General features: G+C 40.2%; 1 protein-coding gene across 4 annotated transcripts in view; it reads left to right on the top strand.

The window, feature by feature from the left end:
* The window catches only part of PCNX2 (pecanex 2), a 299,669-nt gene that overhangs the window by 105,283 nt on the left and 169,222 nt on the right, over positions 1 to 25,164 (top strand). The gene's annotated exons all lie outside the window — the stretch shown is intronic.

Here is a 25,164-nt window from a genome sequence, read left to right as displayed (position 1 = left end):
GCTGTGTGAAGACACAGAGAGCAAGTGGCCATCTGCAAACCCAGAAGGGAGCCTGTACCAGCATCTGACCATGCTGGCACCATAATCCGTGGCCTCCTGACTTCAGAACTGTGAGAAATAAATTTATGGTGTTTAAGACATCGTGCTTAGTAATACACACACTGTATTTTGCTATGGCAGCCTAAGCTGACTCATGACAGGAAACAACTCAAGCAAAACAAGAGTGGAGGGAAATAGTTAAGGTATTGAGAGAAAAAAAAAACCCACCAAGCTATAATTCTGTACCCTGAAAAATGATCCTTCAGAAGTGATTTGTTGAAGGAGATTGGTTGCCAGTAGACCTGCCTTGCAAGACATGTTAAAAGAAGTTCTTCAGAGAAAAGAAGAATAATGTAGGACTGACACTCAGAACTACATAAAGGAGGGAAGATTATCAGAGAAGGAATAAGTGAGGGTGAAATAAATATTTCCGTTTTTTCTATTTATTGCAATCACATAATCAAATAAATATAAGTGTATAGTTATTATGAGTACTTGCATTACCCATAAAGTGGCACAGTGTTATTTGAAAGTGGACTTGACTTAATTATAAATGGATATTGCACATTCTAGGGCAACAACTAAAAGAGTATTAAAAAAGAGGTATACCTGATATGTTAATAAAGGAGAGAAAATGAAATCATATGAAATCAATTAAAACTACAAAAGGCAGAAAAAGAGTGAAAGACAAAAATAGGAACAAAGACCAAGGGCAATGAATAAGGAACAGTAACAAATATAGCAAGTATTAATCCAACTGTATCAATAATCACTGTACACACTAATGGTGCAAATGCACTGATTGAAAGGCAGAGATTGTCAGAGAGGTTCCAAGAACGAGACCCACCTATATATCATCCAAAAGAAATCCACTTTAAATACACAGACACATACATCTTGGAGGTAAATGGATGGAGAAATATGTACCTTGCTAAAAAACTAAGAAAAAGAAAGCAAAAATATAGTGTGCCTGGGGGCTCAGTCCGTTGAGTGTCTGTTTCTTGTTCTCAGCTCAGGTCATGATCCCAGGGTTGTGGGATCGAGCCCTGTGTCAGGCTCTGCGCTGATTGTGCAGCCTGCTTAAGATTCTCTCTCTCTCTCTCTCTCTCTCTCTCTCTCCCTCTCTCTCCCTCCCCCTCTCTCTCCCCCCTCCCTCTCCCTCTCCCTCTCCCTCTCCCTCTCCCTCTCCCTCTCCCTCTCCCTCTCCCTCTCCCTCTCTTTTTCTGTCTCCCCCTTCCTCTGCCCTTCTCCCCTGCTCTTGCTCTCCCTCTAAAAAAAATAAAGAAAAAAGAAGAGAATGGCTGTATTGATTTCATACTGCAGAGCAATAGAGTGGACTTCAGAGCAAGAGAAGTTTTCAGAGATAAAGAGGAGCATTACATAATATTCAAAGGATCAGCTCTCCAAGAAGACATAACAATCCTGAGCGTGTATGTACCTCACAGCAGAATATCAAAATATTTGAAGGGGAAACTGATAAAATTATAAGGAGAAAAAGATGAATCCACTATTGTAATAGGAGACTTGAATACCTCTCTATCATAAATGGACAGATCCAGAAGGCAGAAAATCAGTAAGGGCGTAGATGAACTCTACAGAATCATTAATCAACTGAATATATTGACATGTGTAGGCTTCTTCATCCAACAATAGCAGAATACACATTCTTCTCAAACTCCCAGGAAATATTCACTAAGACAGACCACATCTTAGGCCATAAAACACATATTAACACATTTAAGAATAGAAAGCATACTGTGTCTGCTTTCAGACCACAGTGGAATTAAAAATTCCAAAATATATGGAGATTAAACAACACACTTCTTTTTTTTTAATGTTTATTCATTTTTGAGAGACAGAGACAGAGGACAAGCAGGGGTGGGGTGGAGAGAGAGGGGGACACAGAATCCGAAGCAGGCTTCAGGCTCTGAGCTGTCAGCACAGAGCCTGATGCAGGGCTCAAACTCATGAACCGCGAGATCATGACCTGAGCCAAAGTCGGATGCTCAACCGACTGAGCCACCCAGATGCCCCTAAATAACACACTTCTAAGTAGCACATGGATCAAAGGAGAAATCTCAAGAAGAATTTAAATAATATTTTGAATGAAATGAAAATGAAAATACAACTTCTCAAAATGAGTAGGATTCAGCAAAAGCAATGCTTAGGGTGAAATGTAGCATGAAATGTATATATTAGAAAAGAAAAAAGATCTAAAATCAATAATCTAAACTTCCACCTTAGGAAACTAGAAAAAGAAGAGCAAATTAATTCTGAAGTGAACAAAAGAAAATAAATAATAAAAGTTAGAACAAAAAAATCAATGGCATTGAAAAATGGAAATTGATAGAGAAAATATATAAAACAAAGAGCTGGTTTTTTAAAAAAAGATTGATAAAATTAATAAGCCTGTACCCTGGCCAATTAAGAAAAAAAAACCAGGAGATGCAAATTACTAATTATAGAAATAAATGAGGGGATATCCACTATAGATTCCATGGACACTAAAAGTATGATAAAGTAGTATTGTGAATAACTCAATGTAGATAACGTAGATGAAATGGGCCAATTCCTAGAAAGATGTAATCCACCAAAGACTCATACAAGGAAAATGATTATCTGTTTAGGATTGCATTTATTAAAGAAATTGAATCAATAATTAACAAACTTTCGAAACAAGGCTCAAAGAGGTTCACTGTTGAATTCTACCAAACATTTAGTGAAGAAATTATACCAATTCTCCACCATCTATTTTAGAAGGTAGAGGCAAAAGGAATACTTCTTAATACATTCTATGAGATCAGAATTACTCTAATACTTAAACCAAAGACATTACATGAAAAGAAGACTACAGATTAATGTCATGAACAGATGCAAAAAATCCTCAACAGAGTGTTACCCAGTCATTTCCAACAATGTATAAAAAAAATTGTATACCACGACCAAATGGAATTTATCTGAGATATGCAAGGCTTGTTCAATATTCAAAAATCAAATAATGTAATCAATCACATCAACAGGGTAAAGAAGAAAAATCACATGATCATATCAACAGATGCAGAAAAAATCATTTGAAAACATCCACCAACATTCATGATAAAAACTCCCAGAAAACTAGAATTAGTGGAGAATTTCCTTAACTTGATCTAAGAACTTCTACAAAATACCTATGGCTCACATTGTAATGGTGAGAAACTAGTTTTCCCACTAATATCAGGAAGAAGGCAAGGATGTCCTCTCTTACTATTCCTTCTCAACATATATTGGATGCCCTGCCTAATGCAATAAGATAAGAAAAGGAAATAAAGGTATACTTCTTGTTAAGGAAGAAATGAAACTGTGTCTTCAGAGATGTCATGATTTTCTATGTGGAAAATTAAAAAATTGATGACAAAAAACTCCCTAGAACTAATAAGTGGTTTAGCAATATTGGAGGATACAAGGTTAATATATAAAAGTTATTCACTTCCCTATATATCAGCAATGAACAAGTGGAATTTGAAACTAAAAGCACATAACAAGAAGATATTACTACACAGCTATCAGAATGGTCCAAATCCAGAACACTAACAACACCAAATGCTGGTAAGGATGTGCAGCAACAAGAACTCTGATTCATTCTAGTGGGGTTGGAAAATTGTGTAGCCATTTTAGGAAACAGTTTGGCAGTTTCTTTCAAAGTAAGCATGTTTGTATTATACGTGTGTTTGACACTAGCATTAAGTGGTATTGTATAATTGAAGTTTCTGATTGTTCATTGATAATATATACACTTATTGTTGTATATTTAGGGTAGTATCTTGGAACCTTGTTAAATACTTATTCTAGTAGCTTTTTTGTAGCTTCTTTTTTTTAATTTTATTGTTTTTTTTTTTTAAATTTACATCCAAGTTAGCACATAGTACAGTGATTTTAGGAGTAGAATCCAGTGTTTCATCCCCTATGTATACCACCCAGTGCTCATCCCAGCAAGTGTCCCATCCCCTACCCACAAAACCCACAACAACCCTCAGTTTGTTCTCTGTATTTAAGCGTCTCTTCTGTTATTTTCCCCTCCCTGTTTTTATATTTTTGCTTCCCTTCCTTTATGTTTATCTGTTTTGTAGGCGTGAGGTGGTGTGTCATTGTGGTCTTGATTTGTATTTCCCTGGTGATGAGTATGCTGAGCATTTGTTCATGTGCCTGTTAGCCATCTAGATGTCTTCTCTGGAAAAGTGTCTGTTCATGTCCTGTGCCCATTTCTTCGCTGGATTGTTTTTTCGGGTGTTGAGTTTGGTAAGTTCTTGATAGATTTTGGAAACTAACCCTTTATCTGATATGTCATTTGCATATATATTCTCTCATTCCATCGGTTGCCTTTTAGTTTTGCTGATTGATTCCTTTGCTGTGTAGAAGCTTTTTATCTTGATGATCATTTTTGCTTTTATTTCTCTTGCCTCTAGTTCATTTTTGCTTTTATTTCCCTTGCCTCCAGAGACGTGTTGAGTAAGAAGTTGCTGTGGCCGAAGTCAAACAGGTTTTTGCTTGCTTTCTCCTCTAGGATTTTGATGGCTTTCTGTCTTATCTTTAGATCTTTCATCCATTTTGAGTTTATTTTTGTGTAAGGTGTAATAAAGTGTTCCAGGTTCATTCTTCTGCATGTCTCTGTCCAGTTTCCCCTAACACCATTTGCTGCTGTCTTTTTTCCATTCCATTGCTTTGTCAAAGATTAGTTGGCCACATAGTTTGTGGATCCATTTCTGGGTTCTCTATTCTGTTCCATTGATCTATGTGTCTGTTTTTGTGTCAGTACCATAATGTCTTGATGATTATAGCTTTGTAATACAGCTTGAAGTTCAGAATTGTCGTTCCTCCAGCTTTGGTTTTCTTTTTCAGGATTGCTTTGTCTATTCAGGGTCTTTTCTGGTTCCATACAAATTTTAGGATTGTTTGTTCTAGCTCTATGAAGAATGCTGGTGTTATTTTAATAGGGATTGCATTGAATATGTAGATTGCTTTGGGTAGTATGGACGTTTAAAAAATATTTGTTCTTCCAGTCCATGAGCATGGAATGTATTTCTATTTGTTTGTGTCTTCTTCAGTTTCTTTCATAAGCTTCCTATAGTTTTCAGTGTATAGATTTTGTACCTCTTTGGTTAGGTTTATTCCTAGGTATTTTATGGGTTTTGGTGCTGTTGTAAATGGGATCGATTCTTTGGCTTCTCTTTCTGCTGTTTCATTATTGGTGTATAAAAATGCAACCGATTTCTGTGCATTGATTTTATATCCTGCAACTTTGCTGAATTCGTGGAGCAGTTCTAGCAGTTTTTTGGTGGAATCTTTTGGGTTTTTCCATACAGAGTATCATGTCGTCTGCGAAGAGTGAAAGTTCGACTTCCTCCTTTCCAATTAAGATGGCTTTTATTTCTTTGTGTTGTCTGATTACTGAGGCTAGGACTTGCAATACTATGTTGAAAAACAGTGCCGAGAGTTGACATCCCTGTTGTGTACCTGACCTTAGAGGAAAAGCTCTCAGTTTTTCCCCATTAAGGATGATATTAGTGGTGGGTCTTTCGTAGATGGCTTTTATGATCTTGAGGTATTATCCTTCTATCCATACTTTCTTGAGGGTTCTTATCAAGAAAGGATGCTGTATTTTGTCAAATGCTTTTTCTGTGTCTATTGAGAGGGTCGTGTGCTTCTTATTCTTTCTTTTATTAATGTGATTAATTTCACTTTGATTGATTTGCAGATATTGAACCAGCCCTGTAGCCCAGGAATAAATCCCACTTGATCTCGGTGAATAATTCTTTTAATGTATTGTTGGATCTGGCTGGCTAGTATCTTGTTGAGAATTTTTCCATCCATGTTCATCAGGGAAATTGGTCTGTAGTTCTCTTTTTTAGTGAGGTCTTTGGTTTTGGGCTCAAGGTAATGCTGGCCTCATAGAATGAGTTTGGAAGTTTTCCTTCCATTTCTTTTCTTATTTTTCTTTTCTTTCTTTTCTTTTTCTTTTTTCTTTTTCTTTTCTTTTTTTTTTTTTTTGGAACAGCTTCAAAAGAGTAGGTATTAATTCTTCTTTAAAGGTTTGGTAGAATTACCCTGGAAAGCCATCTGGTCCTGGACTCTTGTTTTTTGGGAGAGTTTTTGATTACTGATTTGATTTCTTTACTGGTTATGGGTCTGTTCAAGTTTTCTATTTCTTTCTGTTTCAGTTTTGGTAGTTTATATGTCTCTAGGGATTTGTCCATTTCTTCCAGGTTGCCCAATTTATTGACATATAATTGCTCATAATATTGTGTTATTATTGTTTGTATTTCTGCAGTGTTGGTTGTGATCTCTCCTCTTTCATTCTTGATTTTATTTATTTGGGTCCTTTCCTATTTATTTTTGATCAAACTGGCTAGGGGCCTATCAGTTTTGTTAATTCTTTCAAAGAATCAGCTACTGATTTCATTGATCTCTTCTACTATTTTTTGTTTGTTTATTGCTTTGGTTTTGTTTTATTTCAATAGCATTGATTTCTGTTCTAATCTTCATTATTTGCAATCTTCTGCTGGTTTTGGGTTTTCTTTTCTGTTCTTTTTCCAGCTCATTAAGGTGTAAGGTTAGATTGTGTATCTGAGACCTTTTTTCCTTCTTTAGGAAGGTCTGAATTGCTATATATTTCCCTCTTATGACCACCTGCAGCTGCATCCCAGAGGTTTTGGGCTGTCATGTTATCACTTTCATCGGCCTCCATGTACTTTTTAATTTCCTCTTTAACTTTTTGGTTAGCCCATTCATTCTTTTTTCTTTAATGTTTATTTATTTTTGAGAGAGAGAGAGAGAGAGAGAGAGAGAGAGAGAGAGCGAGCATGAGTGAGGGAGGGGCAGGGAGAGAGGGAGACACAGAATCTGAAGCAGGCTCCAGGCTCTGAGCTGTCAGCACAGAGCCTGATGTGGAGCTCGAACCCATGAACTGTGAGATCGTGACCTGAGCTGAAGATGGACATTTAGCCAACTGAGCCACCCAGGCACCCCAACCCATTCATTTTTCAGTAGGATGTTCTTTAATCTCCAAGTATTCATTTTCTTTCCAATTTTTATCTTGTGGTTGATTTTGAGTTTCATAGCATTGTAGTCTGAAAATATGCACGGTATGATCTAGATCTTTTTGGACTTGTTGAGGGCCAATTTGTGTCCCAGTATGTGATCTATTCTGGAGAATGTTCCATTTGCACTCGAGAACATGTATTCTGCTGCTTTAGGATGAAATGTTCTGAATATATCTGTTCATCCAGCCCAGTGTGTCATTTAAGGTTATTGTTTCCTTGTTGATCTTCTGCTTAGATGATCTGTCCATGCTGTAAGTAGGGTGTTGAAGTCCCCTAATATGGTATTACTATCAATGAGGTTCTTTGTTTTTGTGATAAATCGATACCTATATTTGGGTTTCTCCACGTTGGAGGCATAAATGTTTACAATTGTTAGCTCTTCGTGGTGGATAGACTCCTGAATGCCCTTTAATGGTATAATGCCCTTTATTTCTTGTTACAGTGTTTATTTTAAAATCTAGATTGTCTGATATAATGGCCACTCCAGCTTTCTTTTGGTGACCATTACCATGATAGTTGGTTCTCTATCCCCTTACTTTCAATCTGAAGGTGTCTTTAGGTCTAAAGTGTGTCTCTTGTAAACAGCATATAGATGGATCTTGTTTTCTTATCCATTCTGATACCCTATGTCTTTTGAGTGGAGCGTTTAGTCCATTGACATTTAGAGTGAGTACTGAAAGTTAGGAATTTAGTGCCATTGTGTTGCCTGTAGAGTTGGAGTTTCTGTTGGTGTTCTGTGGTCCTTTCTAGTCTTTGTTGCTTTTGGTATTTTTGTTTTGTTTTGTTTTGTCTTTTGTCCCCTCAGAGAGTCCCCCCTTAAAATTTCTTGCAGGGCTGGTTTAGTGGTCACTAACTCCTTTAGTTTTTGTTAGTCTGGGAAACTCTTTATCTCACTTTCTATTTTGAATGACAGCCTTGCTGGATAAAGAATTCCTGGCTGTGTGTTTTTCCAATTCAGCACGTTGAGTATATCCCACCACTCCTTTCTGGCCTGCCAAGTTTCTGTGGATAGGTCTGCTGCAAGTCTGATCTGTCTTCCCTTATAGGCTAAGGACTTTTTTTTTTTTTTTCCTTTATGCTTTCATAATTCTTTCCTTGTCTGTGTATTCTGTGAATTTGACTATGATATGCCTTGTTGAGGCTTGGTTTTTATTGACTCTAATGGGAGTTCTCTGTGCTTCTTGGACTTTGATGTCTGTGTCTTTCTGTAAGTTAGGAAACTTCCCCACTATGATTTGCTCGCATAAACCTTCTACCCCTTTTTCTCCCTCTTTATCTTCTGGGACTCCTGATTCTGATGTTACTCCTTTTTAGAGTCACCGTTTTCTCTAATTCTTATATCGTGCTCTTTTGCCTTCATGTCCCTGTTTTTTCCTGCTTCATAATTCTCCATAATTTTGTCTTATATTGCTTATATTGCTCTGCTTCACCCATCCTTGCTGCAGTGGGATCCATTCGAGATTGCATCTCAGTTATAGCATTTTTTACTTCATCCTGACTAGATTTTACTTCTTTTATCTCCACAGAAAGGGATTCTATGCCTTTTTTCAACCCCGGTTAGTATTCTTATTATCATGATTTTAAATTCTAGTTCAGACATCTTATAGCTGTGTTGATTAAGCCCCTGGCTGTCATTTCTTCCTGTTCTTTCTTTTGGGGTGAATTGCTTCGTTTTGTCATTTTGGATGACGAAAAAGAATAAAATTAAATATTGGAAACAATACAAAAAATCAAATAAAAGAAGCTAGATCCTAGGTATGTTTTGGTCTGGTTGTTGAAAGAAGCTTGACAGAAAAGAGAAAAAAGGGAAAGAAAATAAAGGGAAAAAAATAAGAAAACATTTAAAAATTTAAAAAAAGTATACAATAAAATAGAATAAAATTAAATGACAAAAGTAAAATAGAATTAAAAAATTACAATAAAATAAAAAATATATAGTAAAAAAATTAAAAAGAATTTTTTAAATAATGTAAAGTAAAAATAAATTTTTTTCTTTCTGTATCTAAGAATAAGAAAAGAAAAAGAAAAGAAAAAAAAGAATAGATGGACCTGTGAACAGAATGAGATCTGAAAAAAATTACATCCAGTTTCCTCTAGAGGTCTAACCTTGAAGCACTTTATAGTCCTGCACTAAGCAGGGGGAGAGACTTGTGGTGGTCCTCTAGGGCCTGAGCTTGGTTGGCACAATTGGACAGGGCTTGGTGTAACAGCTCCATTTTCCACTAGGTGGTGCTTCTTAGCTTAATGGGGTGGATCAGTGTGGTGCGTGCGTGTGCTTGTATGCGCATGTGCAGGAGAGGTGAAAATGGCATCACCCAGATTCCCAGTCTCTGGCACTAGAACTCTGCACTCTCACCGACCAACAATCAAGAACCCCTCCCTTGTCTCTGGTTTCTGTCCACTCCTCACTTCTACATTGTCCGGGTCTAAGCCATCAGCCTGTTAGGCGATACCTCCCTCCTGAATTATGTCTCATATGGGGCTGTGTTTCTAAACCCCTCGCTTCTGAGATCCCCTCGGCTTGGACCCGCTCCTACCCTCTGGGGGAGTGTCTTGCCAGGCATTTGCCAGGTGCCGGCTTGGCCCCGGAACGTTCCCGCTGTTGCGCTGTTGCAGAGGTTCAGAGATTGCGGCCGGGTGCACGCTTGCCCCAGAAAAGTTCCTGCAATCGCACAGTGGCAGAAGTTTAGAAATTATGGCAAAACACAGCACACAGTCAGCACCAGGTTTCACTGCACCCTGGTGTCTTTGTTCCAATCCCAGCAAATGTGGCTGTTTTTCGGGGTCTGCTGGGACCTTTGCCTGTGGGGAGGCTGTTAGGCCTCTACCAAATGCCCTCCTAGCAGAAGAACCACTTCTCCCTGTGTGCCCCGCAGACCCCTCTGACCTTGCTGCCTGCCACTGGGGATTCGCCCTTCCCACCAGAGCACCTCCAGATATCAAGCTGTGGAATTTCCAACTGTGCTCTCCCCTATTTATAGAGTCCTAATGGTATTGAAACTCTCTCCTTTCTTCTTTCTCCCTTTCTTGTTCAGTCACTTGTGGGTGTTTCCACTCTCCCTTTTTCTCCAGCTACTTTTGGGGAAAGTGATTTTCCTTCACTCTCCCCTCTTTCTCTGTCCTCTCTCCCCCCAAAACAGCTCCCTCCATGGCTTCTCTCTTCCCCAGTTCACCTCTCTGTGCTGTGTACCTGCCAAGTTCTGTGACTCAAGTTATGCAGATCAATCCTCAGATTAATTTTCTAGGTGTGCAAAATGGTTTGGTGCTGATCTAGCTTCATTTCAGGGATAAGAGAAGCTGAGAACTTCCATGCTGCTCCGCCATCTTAGCCCCTCCCTTTTTGTGGCTTCTTTGAGATTTTATATATAGATGGCCATGTTGTCCGTGAATAAAGACAGTTTTATTTCTTTCTCCAATCCATATACCTCTGATTTCTTTTTCTTGCTTTATTGCCCTGGCAAAAATCTCAGGAGGAATGTGATTAGAACTGCTGAAATCAGATATTCTTGCCTTGTTCCCAATCTTAGGGGAAAAACATTTAGTTTTTCTTTCAGTATTAAGTGTAATGTTAGCTGTGGAATTCCTTTTTATCAGACTGAGTAATTTCCTTTAGATTCCTAGTTTGCTGGGAGTTTTTATCATTACTAGATATTAAATTTGCCATATGCTTTTCCTGCATCTACTGAGGAGATCATATTAATTTTTCTTTTAATCTGTTGATAAGATGAATTGTACTGACTTTTGAATGTTGAATTGATCTTGCATTTGAAAAATGAACACCAGTGGTCATGATATATTATACTTTTTATACATTGCTCAAGTTTATTTACTAATGTTTTGTTGAGAAATATTGTGTCTATGATCATGAAGTTTCTAGTTTTTGAGCATTCTTTTCTAGTGATGCTTTGTCTTGTTATATTATAGGGTAACGACCTCATAAAATGAGTTGGAATGTATTTTCTTTCTTTATATTAAAAGAGTTTGTATAGAATTGGTATTATTCATTTAAGAAGTGTTTGGTAGAACTCTTAGGTGAAGCCATGTGGGCCTGGAGTTTTCTTCATGGGAGGATTTTAAACTAAAATTCAATAAATATAGAGTTATTCAAATTATCTATTATTGAAATAGTTGTGTTGTTCAAAGAATTTGTCCATTTTCTCTATATTTTCTAATTATTCACATTAATTTATTCATAGTATTCTTTATTGTCTTTTTAATGCTTATAGTGTTTATAGTGATGTCTCCTCTTTTATTCTTTAAAAAAATTTTTTTTTAACGTTTATTTATTTTTTGAGACAGAGAGAGACAGAGCCTGAATGGGGGAGGGTCAGAGAGAGAGGGAGACACAGAATCTGAAACAGGCTCCAGGCTGTGAGCTGTCAGCACAGAGCCTGATGTGGGGCTCGAACTCACAGACCATGAGATGATGACCTGAGCCACCCAGGCACCCCTCTTTTATTCTCTTTGTAAAAAATGTTTATTTACTTATTTTGAGAGAGAAAGAGAAAGAAAGAAAAAGAGGAAGAGGAAGAGGAAGAGAAAGAATGCTAGCTGGGGAGGGGCGGAGAGAGGGAGCTGGAGAATCCCAAGCAGACTCCATACGGTCAGTGCAGAGCCCAATGTGGGGCTCAATCCCACGAACCATGAGATCGTGACCTGGGCCAAAATCAAGAGTTGGATGCTTAACCAACTGAGCCACCCAGATGCCCCCATCATAGTTATTTCGTAGTTGAGATTTTTATAAATTCTCTGGTGTTTTCTCATTGTCAAGAGTATGAGCCATATTATTGTGGATTTATGCCTCTGAAGTGGAGGTATCACTCTTTCCTATTTCATTTTGAGAACAAGAATGAGACCAACTTGAATGTTTCCTGAATTCTTATGGAATTCTTTCTTATTTTCCAAAGTTTTGGAGAAAAGCAATAGACTGAGTAGACTTAGTTATCTTGGGTTAGGTTTTCTGGATGTCATGCCTAGTCTTACTTTTCATACTGAAGAGTTACAAATGGGAAAAGTTTCCCTCTCTTACTTTTTGATTAATGACATTGATTTTATTTATGTGACCTGTTTTTTCCTTTAGTGTTCATTGATTTTTTTTTTGTTTGTCTTCCATTTTGCTCATTCTTTTGTTATGGATTTCCTCTCTATATTTTCCCTTTGTTATCTGGTTCAGTTTCTAGAATTTGTCATGGCTAAAGCAACAACAACAACAACGAAGAGCTTACTTTGACCTAGAAACTACTAATTATTTTACATGCTTTCTATAATCTATACAGCATCCCTGTGAGCCCAGTACTATTGACATCCTGATTTTACTGAAGCTTATAACATGGTGTTCATTATTCCTTCTTCATAATTGCTTATTTACTTTTAACCTGTTCATATACTTTTTAATCTTTTTTGGATCAGATCCTCTCTAAACAATGTCTTTCTTTCTTTCTTTCTTTCTTTCTTTCTTTCTTTCTTTCTTTCTTTCTTTCTTTCTAGTAAATACATTTCAGAAAGCATCCTTAAGTGGTTCCTTTAGAGAAATATCTCACTTTAAATGTGTTTTTTTGTTTGCCTTATATTTTATTTTTTCTTCACAGTGTTTTCTTTGACAACCTACTATTGTCTCTATTCAACCCACAGACTTGTTTTGTTTGTGGCCTCTATCATGTTTAAGATTTGTTTAGAACCAACATTTAAAATTAGGTCACTTGATATAAAAGTATGATTCTCCTACTTTTCTTAACTAATTTGAAGCTCTGGCAATACTGGACCCACATTCCCACATGGTAACAACCTGCTGAAACCGAACAGGGAGTCACAACCACCCCAGACTCACAGATCTCATCACGCCCTGCTGTCATCTCTTACACCTGACCCCCCTATTGTATTTATTCACCTGTCTGCTCAGGTGGGCATTAGATTTTGTGATCTCTGTCTTTATAACCAGGTAGGAATTGAGCTGATTTCTGTCAGAAAATTTTAAGGCTCCCTGAGCAATATTTCCAGAGGTAACTCAGGTTGAAAATACAGAAAGAGAAGAAAACAAAATGAAATGTCTTCTAGTAACATAGTACCAGTTCAGGTATGATTTGCCCTGGTAAACTGTCCTGCTGATGGAGTTTTGGGTGGTTACATCAGGAGGTTTCATCACAAGCAGTAGACACCCAGGGCAGTGCTTATCTCCACTTCACACTCTTTAACGTCCTCATCAGTGAACTGGCCAAATAAAACCTGCTGCTTCCAAGATGGGGCGGGGGTGATGGTGGTCTGCAAATACTGCCTGTCCACCAATGTGCAAGTCCAAGTGTCAGGTAGCCTCTCAGCCCCATGGCTGACCTCAACTCAATCTCTCCCATCTCTGATTTAGGTGATGTCAGAGGGGGATTATCAAGATCTTTTCCTGTTTACTTCCCTCAATACCCTACTGACTCTATTTCTCTCAAGAGAAGAGTGGGAGTTGGGGTCATGTGTCAACCACCAAACCTTTTTTCCAGTGTAATCGCCTCTATAAGAGGGATTTGGCATAATTCCTTAGAGCCTGTGGCTTATGCACAGGTACCTTCTCTGGTTCCTAGTGTGGATTTATGCTTTCCCCCTCCTTTTTTTCTTATTTGAGAGAGAGAGAGAGAGAGAGAGAGAGCGCATGAGTGTCGGAGAAGGGAAGAGGGAGAGAGAATTTTCAGCAGGCTCCATACTCAGTACAGAGCCCAACATGGGGCTCAGTCCTACCACCCCGGGATCATGAGCTGAACAGAAATCAAGAGTTGGACGCTCAACCGACTGAGCCACTCAGGTGCCCCTTTTCCCTTTTTTGAATATTTTATTAGACATCATGGGAGGAGGAAAGCTAGTCCTCTGTTTTTAATGCCATTTTGACCAGGACCCCACACTTTTATACCCTTCTTTGCATCCCTGATTAGCAAAAAACACCTGATGTACATATAATTTTGTTTGTTTGGTGGAAATGGAAAATGCAAGTTTTCTGTAACTGGTGCAGGAGCTGGAAAGTTCACAGCCAGCTAGTCAACATGTATTTATTTCCTTAGAAATCACTCTGCCAGGTACTATAGAGATAGGAAAGAAGTTAGTTCAAAGATGGTGATAAGATCAAAGTTAGTTCAAAGGTGGATGATCAGAAAAGAGAAAGTTGGTCAGCACAGCCTTCAAACGTTTTGTCTTTGGCCTTAAGAACTTCGCCATATGCAGTTGAGCACGTGAACCATTTTCATCAGAGTTAGGAATGAATGACCATGGCAGATGGGCAAGGTGGTAAGGAGATTAACCTACTAATGGTAAATGAGAGAGAAGACTGGATATCTTGGCAGTAATCATAGTTATTGAAAACGTTGAGTATAAGGCTGAAAATGCATGTTTTTGATACATTGGGCATGTTGTACATCCTAAGAATAGTGGTTTCATGAAGGGAACTTACAGAAAAAAAAGTCATCCACCCCAAGATTTGAGTGCCATAGATGAGCTTATGGCCCCAGTGGTGATGGAAAAAAAGGCATTAAAACACTCCACCAGTTGACTTCCCAAATAACCTTATGAGTGGTCAGATCAAAATCATAAGTTCCTGATTCTTCATCAGCTGAGTTATGCTAGCTATCTCTCTGTTAAACCACAGCAGCTTGCTCTAAATCTTTGACTTATGGCAAACCTTTGTCTTATGCCTCATGCTTTTGAGCACGGACGCCTCATTTGATACTGAAAAATAACTCATTGACAATAGAATTGTGGTTGAATCTCTGGAAGACAGAATATTCTTCTAACATCAGGATGCTTTCTGCAAAAGAGCAGCTCATGGGACTTCTTAGATTAATTTCTAAAGGACAAGTTGTATGCTCTGAAAAACCCATTTCATTTGACAAGTGCTGAAGGCTCATTATTACCAGTTCAAATATTATCAAAAGTAATTTATACTCCTGGGATTGTTAAATGACTTTTCCTTGCAAAATTCTTAGAGGGTTTCAGAAACTGTTGAAGAATGTGGCATTCACAAAGATGGGATTTTTTTTTGGTTTTTACCTAGTTGTGATTCATTTGTTATCATTCCTTCACCTCCTCAAGTCTGACTCCTTCATATCAGACATTACTAACCAATCACAGCATTGTTCTTGCTGAGGTCAGTAGAGCCACGGGCTGCCCAGACAGGGCTCAAGGCAGTCAGTGCCAAGTGATCAAAACTGGCACAAGGGACAAAATCCATTTACAATCCTGGGCAGAGACTGTTGTTTATTTCTGTTTTCCTTTCTATTTTTGGCATGCTATAAGCATAAATAACCGTTGGATGAGAGTAAATAATTGCATTTCGAAAGCACACTGCTAACTGTGTAAGGGGAATGAACACTTCAAAGGCTCTGGGATTTACTTAGGTGTTGAAACGGGCTTTTTACCATTTGGAACTGGAGCTATTTTGGAAAGGTTTATTTCATTTTAGAGGTATTGACTTCCCTTGCTCAGCGCAGAACAAGCATCTCTTGTGATAAATTGCGGCTATCGTTATAGAATCTTAATAGTCCGTCTATACAGTATTTTGAAACCAGCTTTTGGTAAAAACAGAGCAATTTGCGTTTCTCCCTTCTTGCTTGTAAGTCCTGAGTTTTCTAATGGTCACAGATCAACTCTCCACTTTAAAATGCAGCACCTATTAAGTGCTGTGAATTGAAAGGAGGTGGTTAGCAAATTTGCAAGGGAGTCGTTAGAAAAAAAGAAAAGTTCACCCATCTTCAGCCCAACACACTTACCCAGAGCTGTGATTCCACTTCTTGTTTAACGATGCTTTTGTTTATGCCTTTTATGCTTACTCTTTGCATTGCTGCGATTGATTTTTTTTTTCCTTTTATCTCTGTGATAGATTGATGAGCCCTTGTGAACAATTTCAACATGTCACTTGCCTTGCCAGGGATATATTTCTTTATGTGGATCTTGATATATACTTATGTCCTTGATTTTATATTATTTTATTTTGATAGCAGATTGAGGGACTTTGAGTTAATTTTGCTTTCTGGAATATGAATTAGGGGACAAATTTGATTCCTCCTTCAATTCCATATTCTCTTTGAATCAGCTAACCTGGTGGCAAGTAACATATAAATGGACTCTTCATTGACTTAAATATTTGAGAGTGATAGACAGAAACAACCAGAATATTTGCTCCCTGGAGAAAGGGCTCAGTAGTTAATTAGCTGGGTTTTCTGTATGTCTGGGTAAACCATGATTCTGTTTTTTATTATCCTTTACAAAGAGATTCTAGTTTATTGATGGCACGGGGATCCAGAGATTCAGAGGTTGAGGCACATTATTATAATTTAATGTTTCCTAGCACCATTAACAACTGCTTGTGGGAGAGGTTTGCCCATAGTTTTCTAGGGTTGCAACTAAAACAATGACATTCCCCCTGCATTCAGGATTGAAAATCTCATTGTAGATGTAAAACAAACTCATAGTTCTAAAATAGTTTTAGTTTTGAAATGGGCCTCAGATGTCCCCTAGTCCAACCCCTTCCTTTTATTATTTAATATGAGGAAATGTGGATCCTTAGAGAGATTAAATGCCTTCCTCAATATCACACATCACAGATCCCAGGTCTTGCATCTTTTAAAAATTTTTTTAAATGTATGTTTATTTATTTTATTTATTTTTGAGAGAGAGAGAGAGAGAGAGAGAGAGCGTGTGCGCATGAGCAGGGGAGGAGCAGGTAGAGAGGGAGACACAGAATCCGAAGCAGGCTTCAGCCATCAGCACAGAGTCCGACACAGGGCTCGAACCCATCAACCTGAGATCATGACCTGAGCCGAAGTCGGACGCTCAACCGACTGAGCCACCCAGGCGCCCCGATCTTGTATTCTCTTATGTCTGTGCCATCCTCTTTAGCACATGTGAAGTGTAAATAGATTTCCTAGACAAAAGAACAATGCACAGGCTTATGAGATACCTTCAGGTCTATGGGACTTTAATTTTCAAAATCAATTCCTAAGTGTTTTCTCATTTGCCCTTTATTATAGCCCTGCGTGATACATGAGGAAGATAATAGCATTTCTATATTTTGGGTGGTAAATGTGAAGCAGAGAGGTTGAAGTTATTTGCCCAAGGGCATGTGGCTAATTCACATTGTTGGTTTGTTTTTTTTTCCAATTGTAAAGTGGATTAGAAATAACTGCCTCATATAAAAGTTGTCAGAAGTAAGTGAAATTAGATGGGTAATGTATATAAAGTGCCTAGCTCAAGGGTTCTCATTAAATGGTGTGGTGGGCAGAATTCTAAAGTTGCCCCAAGACCCCTGCCCCCTGGTGTGCCTAATCCCCTTTCCAGTGTGATTAGGTTACCTTAGCTGCAAAGTTGAAAGGGATTTTGCCTATGTAATTAAGTCCCCCTGATCAGCTAACTAAATCAAAAAGGAGGTAATCTGGATGAGTCTGATCTAATCAGACACTCAGCCAAGTCCCTTCAAAGATCTCGAGGTCAGAGCCAGAAGAAGCCGGGAGACTCCCCCGTCCCGGCCCTGTGGCTTTGGAGAAGTAAACAGCCATGTTGTGAACTGCTAACAGAGAGAGCCCCAAGTCAAGGACCTGAGAATGGCCTCTCCCAAGCTAAAGTGGACCTCAGCAGAGAGCCAACAGGGAAATGAGGACATTGGTCATGTAGCTTCAAGGAACTGAATTCTGCCAACGCTAGTGAGCTTGGAAGGAGACCCCGAGTCTCAGGTAAGATCGCAGCCCGACCCACACCGTGATTACAGCCTGGGGAGACCCCAAACAGAGGATCTGGCCGTGCTGCCTGAAGACTTCTGACCCATGGACCCCATGCAATCATAAGCTTATGTTTCAGGTACTGAGTTTGTGGCAGCCTGTTACACTGCAGTAGAAAACTAATACAAGGGAACTATTGTTAGCATAAGTAGTTGATGGTTAGGATGATGATTAACCTAATGGTGATAATGTTTAATAGTAAGTTTGAAAATGAAATCCAAGTTGTAATTTGCCTTTTATTACACTGGACTTTGGATTATGTTTTTGGTTAGAATCAAGTCACTTCTGGCTGCAAGGGAGGGGAAATCACAAGCCTTTTAGCTGTCTGAACAACCAGTAAGGAGGTTATTGCTTGTGGGGAAGAAGGGAGAAATACGTGTTTATTGCTTAGGTAGTCAGCTAGTGCTTTCTGTCACACTGCCCTTCCTAGGAAGTTAAAAAAAAAAAGGGTAATTGGTCTGTAAACCCAGTTCCCACTGGATTGTCATGACCCTCAAACTTGGGTTGGATGACTTTGACAGTGGCCCTTTGACTCCGATTTGGGGAAAACTGGAGGAAGAATAATGATAGTTCAGTTGTTCAAAATGGAATTGCAATAGTCGAGTGGAGATCCGGCCTGAGGTTTCGGTCGTAGGCACAGAGTATGGAATGGTCAAGTCCAGGAAAGGCAGTGAAATGAGTATTGGTAGGATTCAGTGAGGGTCCAGTTTGGAGTGATGGGGAGACGGGAGGGTGTGTAGGATTCAGTGAGGGTCCAGTCTGGAGTGATAGGGAGAGGGGAGGGTGTGTAGGATTCAGAGAGGATCCAACTTCGAGTGATGGGGAGACGGGAGGGTGTGTGGAAAAGAAAATATGAGGCCTGGAGTGTGGATCCTAGGGATCCGAGTAGCCATGGAAGACTGTGTTTGTCCCGGCCATGCCAGGAGGAGGATATTTTTCTCTCTTGCGACATTCTGTGGGCAATGTTGTGTTTTTGGTGTTCACACATTAGTTATTGCTTCTGTATGTAATCAGTTCTATGTGGAAAATACAGATACCATAACAGCTAGTAAAATGTAAGCCTCTGTTTTCTCTTATTTAAAATGAGCAACACTTAACTTTAAGGTGTGCTGAGAACTAAATGTGATAATACATGTGAAGTGTGCCATCAGGTCATTGCTCAGTACCTAAGAACTATTGCTGTGGCTTTGATTGTGTGTGTGTATGCTTCAGCATTTCCCAGTTTGACCATGAGCCCCTCAGAATCACAGACTGTCGTTTATATTCACTTCTTTTTATATCCGATGCAAAGTCACCATTACTTAAAAGGAATTCTGTAAACGTTTGGAATGAATAAATATAGGTAACAGAGAAGAAGGGTATGAGAAGGAAAGTAAATGTCAGTATTTTTCAGAAAACATACATATTTGTGTGTGTGTGTGTGTGTGTGTGTGTGTGTTATTTATATTTATCTATGTTGATATGGATAGGTTTGGATGAATGGCACCTGTCAGTCTGGCTAGCTCATGATCTCATGTTTCCTTATGCCTGTTCCTAAAACTATAATATTTTCTCCCCCCCCCCCCCGCCCATTTTATTTAAATTCAAGTTGGCTAACATATAGTATGGTATTGCTTTCATGAGTAGAATTTAGTGACTCATCACTTGCACAAAACACCCAGGGCTCATCCCAACAAGTGTCCTCCTTAATGCCCATCCCCATCTAGCCCATCCCCCACCCACCTCCCTCTAGTAACCCTGTTTGTTCTCTGTTTGGCTCTTACGGTTTGCCTCCCTCTCGGTTTTTATCTTATCTTATTTTTCCTCCCCTTCGCCTATGTTCATCTGTTTTATTTCTTGAATTCCAATATTTTCTTGAATCACAAACATATAATGTTTTTCACCAAAATGAAAAAGAATGTAAAATAAGAAAAATCTACGTTTAGTAGACAGTGAAGTCTGACTTGTCATATTTGTTAGTATGATCATTTATTTATTTACTCAGCACATAGTGACTACCTACTAGGAATCAGACTCAGTGGGGGGCTCTGGGTGGGAGGGGACACCGAGTGTTCAAGATAGGAGAAGGATATCCACAGGGGATGCTGTGGGCTTAGCTCCAGTCTGGAGGGGCGGGGCGGGGGGAGGGGGAGCCCAGAGTATGTCCTGGGCAGGCTCACAAGTGCCTGTCCCATGGTGGCCTGTGAGCCATATGAATAGAGCACACAGTGCCAGATAGCTGATCTTACCGAATTTCTGGAACGTTAGGGGCACAGAGTTCCTTTTACTTCAAGATGAGATTCTTGTCAAAAATAGACCTAGAAAAATAGGACTGATATCAGAGTCAAAGTGTTATGATCTAATTCTTATTTTAGGAAGTATGAAAGCCTGGATCTTGCAACTGCCCTGATATTTAGTGAACTAAGAAAAATTCATTCATTTTTCCTTAAAAAAGAAAGCGTGTGAGCCTGAAATGAAGGGCTTAGCAGAGTGAGAACCTGGCCTGTTTGCATTCATTTTATAACTAAGCCCTCCATCTTCTCTGTAAATTCCATTGTAGAGATGTCTAACATTCCCAGGGAATAAAAAAAAGGCTGAAAGCCAAGACTCCCTTCAGAGAGAAGCTGAAGCTCCCTGTGCATTTCATCAAAAGAATTCCCAAATGCATGTGAAATCTACCACAGAACTGTAGGACTATTAGACAGTTTTATTTCTACCTCATAAAAATATTTCAAAACCTGTGGGAGTTTTAGGAAACCAGCACTCATCAATCCGTATCATTCCCAATTCAGGCGCCCTTGAGACACATCTCCAAGCAATTAGGGATGTTAATTTTGAAGCAAACTGTCACATGGTATATACTTCATTATCAGTGAGTGATAGATTGTTTAAAACCTTATCTCACTCAAAATCTTTATATGTATATATATATGTATTGTGTGTCCATGTACATATGTGTGATTGTGTCTGTGAGTATAATAAAAGTAACATTTATAAAATAAAATTCAGGACTAATACCCATCTGTTTAAAATAGAGAAGTTTATGTAAAGAAGTCCATTAGCAATGTGAGTCTGTACTTCCTCTCTTCCCTTCTGCTTCTCTTCCTGGAAATGCAGCTGAGCTCATCTGCAGAAAAAAAACACAGTGCATTTGGTGGTTTTCTTTCAAAAGCCCTCTGCAGGTTAGTTGCGCTTTTCTCCCTCAAATGTCAATATTCCCGTCTCTATCCCCAAATAAAGAGTAAAGTAAAAACTTCTTCAGACCCATTTCTTTTCTTACTGTATCTCTGACTCGACAAGCTCAGATCCTTCTAGAAATGTGGCTCCGAATGCTCCCGATGCTGAGGAAAGCCACCATCCGTCTGGCCTTTGCTCGTCTGTAGGGCAGGGCAGGATAAGGCTGGGTAGGGCAGGGCAGTCCTGCCTGCGAGACTAGGCAGGGAGAGAAGGGCGGGCCCCGGGGGGTGGACACAGGGGGTGTCATTAGCAAGGGGACAGGAGAAAGGAATAAAAATGGGACAAAGGTAGTTTATCTTGTTGACCCCCCATCTTAATTCTGTAAAATAATTCTGAAGAGTTTCTTCTTACGTTCAATTTGTTTATTTAGTTGTGTGTGTGTGTGTGTGTGTGTGTGCGCGCGCGCGTGTGGTAGATTGTGGAGCTGTTAAGCAGGACCATGTTCTGTGCGAGAAAAGCAAAAGGAAAGCTTTCAGTAAGCTTCTCTTCCTTCCTTCCCTTCCAGGCACGCTTACGCCTTCACTCTCCAAGGAGAATACCTGTGTTTTAAAGTAATGTGTGAAAAGGAAAGGCTGATGTTTCCCCAGTTGTAACTTGCTGTAATCATCAGTGTCAGGAAGTTCTTCCTTAAATCATATTCACGTTCCACCGCTGATGCCGAAACGCGTTTCCTCTGGTTTGATCTTCAATCAATGGCACCCAGATGCCTCTCTTCCCAGCGTCGAGAATTATGGGATGGTAGACCCATAAAGGTCATTTCCCTTCCATGCATTTCCTCCAAGCTTCACGATTTCCCCTTCTTTAATCCATCCCTGTAATCTCCTGTGTATCTTTACAGTGACACCCAGCTGTACCCATCCTGCAGCGTGACCAGGTCCCTGCCTGGGAGCCGGTCCGTGCAGCCTGGAAACATGGCACCCCTCCATGGCTTGGAGCCCAGTCCACTCACGTTCATTCCTTGTCGCCTTTTGCACCCCAGTTCCTTTCTCGGTCCTCCATGAGCTCCCCTGAGCTCCTCCCAGAGCACTTTTCTAGGCGCTTGTGGTATTGTGTGTTATAGCCAGCCCTGAACCAGGCAGTTACCTCAAGAGATGTCCAGCACTGTTGACTGGGGGATGAATAAATGAATAAAACAGCCTGTAAAGCCAGGAACTTATGATCGATAGTGATCGTGCAAAGCATACTAACCATTTTTATGGGAGGTGTGAGATATGCTGGTATTTTGCACAGTTAGTAGTATAAACATTTAGGGTAATGAACTAGGGGCTTCCTCCTAGTCTTGCCGCCTTGGGTAAGTCTTTTCCCTTCTTCTTGTCTTCTTACTTGATCAATACCTTGAAGGGGTGAGTCTGGCTCAGCTCTGAGATCTCATCCAGATCTAAAATAATTTTTCCCGAAGATGGCATGGTTTCGCATAGTTTGGCACTCTGCACGTGAAAGAGTAACTCATGTTGATATCCAAGTTACTGAGTAGCTATGTGTATACAGTGAGAGTGAGCGAGAGCAAGAGAGGAATCTGTATCTGTCTATTTTTTTTATCTATCACTGTTGCCAATACGAACAGGGTTAAGCCCTGGAGTAGAGAGCCAAGGGAGATCCAAGCAGTCTGCATTTTGCAATCTGTCCAAGTGCAGGGACACCCAGGTTCTAAGACACAATTGTGTGAAGATATGAGGTTGAGGCAGAAAACATGCAAATCAGTGCCTGGAATATGAATACTTCTTGCCATCCCACCCTTGTTCTGGGAAGAGCACTTATGCCATTCTGGCATCTCTCTCCTTTTACTCTGTTGAAGGAAATATTCATTCCTTCCATCCCACCCCTGTGGCCACACTGCCATTTGTTTATGTCTGACAGTTTAGCCTGAAGTCATTAGTTATGCTTAAAAGAAATCACATGTATGGAGGAGTGAATACAGATGTTTACTGCCACAGGACCAGAAGGCACAGAATAGCTTCAAGTCATAGAGTGACCCGTCAGTTCAGACCGTGAAGCTTGGGATGCTAGTGTCGCATCTTGGCAAGGTCAGATTCATTTCTTGCAGAGGGGTTCCTCTTTTCCTTGTAGAAACAGAAGGATAAACGGGATCTACAAAATCCCATTGTTCTTTTTGCCTCCTGGAGAACGACTGAAGGTCAATTTTAATTTTTTCAGAAAATACGATTTTACTGCTGTTCTCAGTCCTGTTATGTATCTGTTATGGTCTGAATGTCCATGTTCCCCCCAACTTCATGTGTTGAAATCCTAGCCTTCAGGGTCATGGTATTAGGAGGTGGGGGCTTCGGGAGATGCTTAGGTCATGAGGCTGGAGCCCTCGTGAGCGGGCCTAATGCTCTTATAAGGGAAGCCCGAGAAACCCCCTCACCCCTTACAGCAAGAAGGAGCCAGCTCTGAAGGGAAAGTAGGTTTTCTCCAGATACCAAATATGTCGGCATCTCGATCTTGGACTTCCCAGCCTGCAGAACTGTGAGCAATACATTTCTGCTCTTTATGAGTCTACAATATTTTGTTAGAGCAGCGCGACTGGACCGAGACAGTGACTTCGTAAAGCCTGTAGTAAAAGCAGACATTTATGGAGCATTTTATGCGGGCCACTCCAAGTACTTCACACGTAGTATTTCATATACTATTTGCAACAACTCTAGGGGGCGTGCCCTGTGAAATTCTCTTCGATAAGGAGACCGAGGCTTAGTGGCTTGCCCAGGGTCTTAGTGTAAATAATCAGCACAGTTAGGACCAAAGTGGCAGCCCGATGCCAGAGTCCATGCTTTCAGTGACTGTTGTGCCCTGCAGAAGAGGGACCTCCCGTGTACTTGTAGGTACCTAAAAAGATCTGTGTCGTTCCCCTCCTTCGGCCAGCATTATGTAATAAGGAAGCAACAGTTGCTCAGATACAGTGCATTGGTTCTATACATATTTATTAAATGTCTTTCAGGGCCAGGGGCCTGCACAAGGTGCTCAGAATATGCTGGGCTAAAGCAGATGAGTTCCTGCTGTCAATGGGCCAGGCCCAGTGGGGGGATCAGAGGGCAATCAAACAGTCACTTACACAGATGCACAATCACAGACTGGGACAAATGCTGGGACGTAGAAGGAACGGGGACATGGCTTACCTCCTACGCCACTGTTTCTGATTTGATATTTTAACCTTCCACTTGAGCTTTTGTACCAACTGCTGTTTCAGCGGGTGAAAAGGGAGGGTCCCTTATACTGACCTTTTATGTTTGCACTGGAGAGATTTAATTAAGTACAGAACAAATGAGATTAGGTAAGGGGTAGGGGGCAGATAAAGTAGGTAAACTTAATTGTTTAAATAGATTTCGTCCAGATTTAATTGTCTGTGAAGACCATCCGTCACGGGTGCTCCTTCTTTTCCAGTTACTTAGAAACTAACATTGACATACCCCTTGGCAGTGAGCAAGGCTGTTTCAGATCAGGTCATTACAGGGGACATTGTCAAGAAAGGGGACATTGTCACCTTTCACAGAGGAGGAAGCTGAGCCGTGGAGAAGTCCGCAGAATCACGTCTTCCAGGAAGTGATGAGCTGGCATCATCCCTCCAGTGCTTGCTTGTCCCTTGACCTTTCCTCTGTTCCATGCAGTGACGATTATTTCCATGGTCATGGCTACTAAATCCTTCTCAGAGTGTTTCTTTCCCCCAGCATTTTTTTATGGGCTGCATGTAAAAGGAATGCCTGTACCGTCACAAAATTGTGAATGAAATACATAGCATAGGCAAGTGCAGAGGAATCAATGGAAGGAAACGGAATTTAGCAGGTTTTTCCCTTTCGGAAAACTTTTTGTTGTTGGTTTTGGTGACAGCCGAATATAAAGCCCCAGGTGGGCGGCCAGAGCAGGGAGCCGAGGAGGACACGTGGAGTACACACACAGGTACCCAAAAAGCCGAGAGCTTGGCCTGTCCAGAAGGCTCTGCAGGGAAGGGACCACGTTCTCCTGTGTTTCTTCTGTGCAATTAAAAGCCCCTCCCTTGACTCCCGGGAGCCTCTGCTTCCTGCTCTGTGAGTACCTGGCCCCTCGCTGTCAAGTTGCCTGTCCCACCTTACCGCAGGATTCTCCCTCCCCGGGGCCTC

Source organism: Panthera pardus, unplaced genomic scaffold, assembly GCF_024362965.1.
Source record: "Panthera pardus isolate Hobbes unplaced genomic scaffold, ASM2436296v1 HiC_scaffold_22, whole genome shotgun sequence".
Lineage (NCBI taxonomy): Eukaryota > Metazoa > Chordata > Mammalia > Carnivora > Felidae > Panthera > Panthera pardus.
Note: the sequence above shows the minus strand (reverse complement) of the source record. Positions and strands in the feature narration are given on the sequence as shown.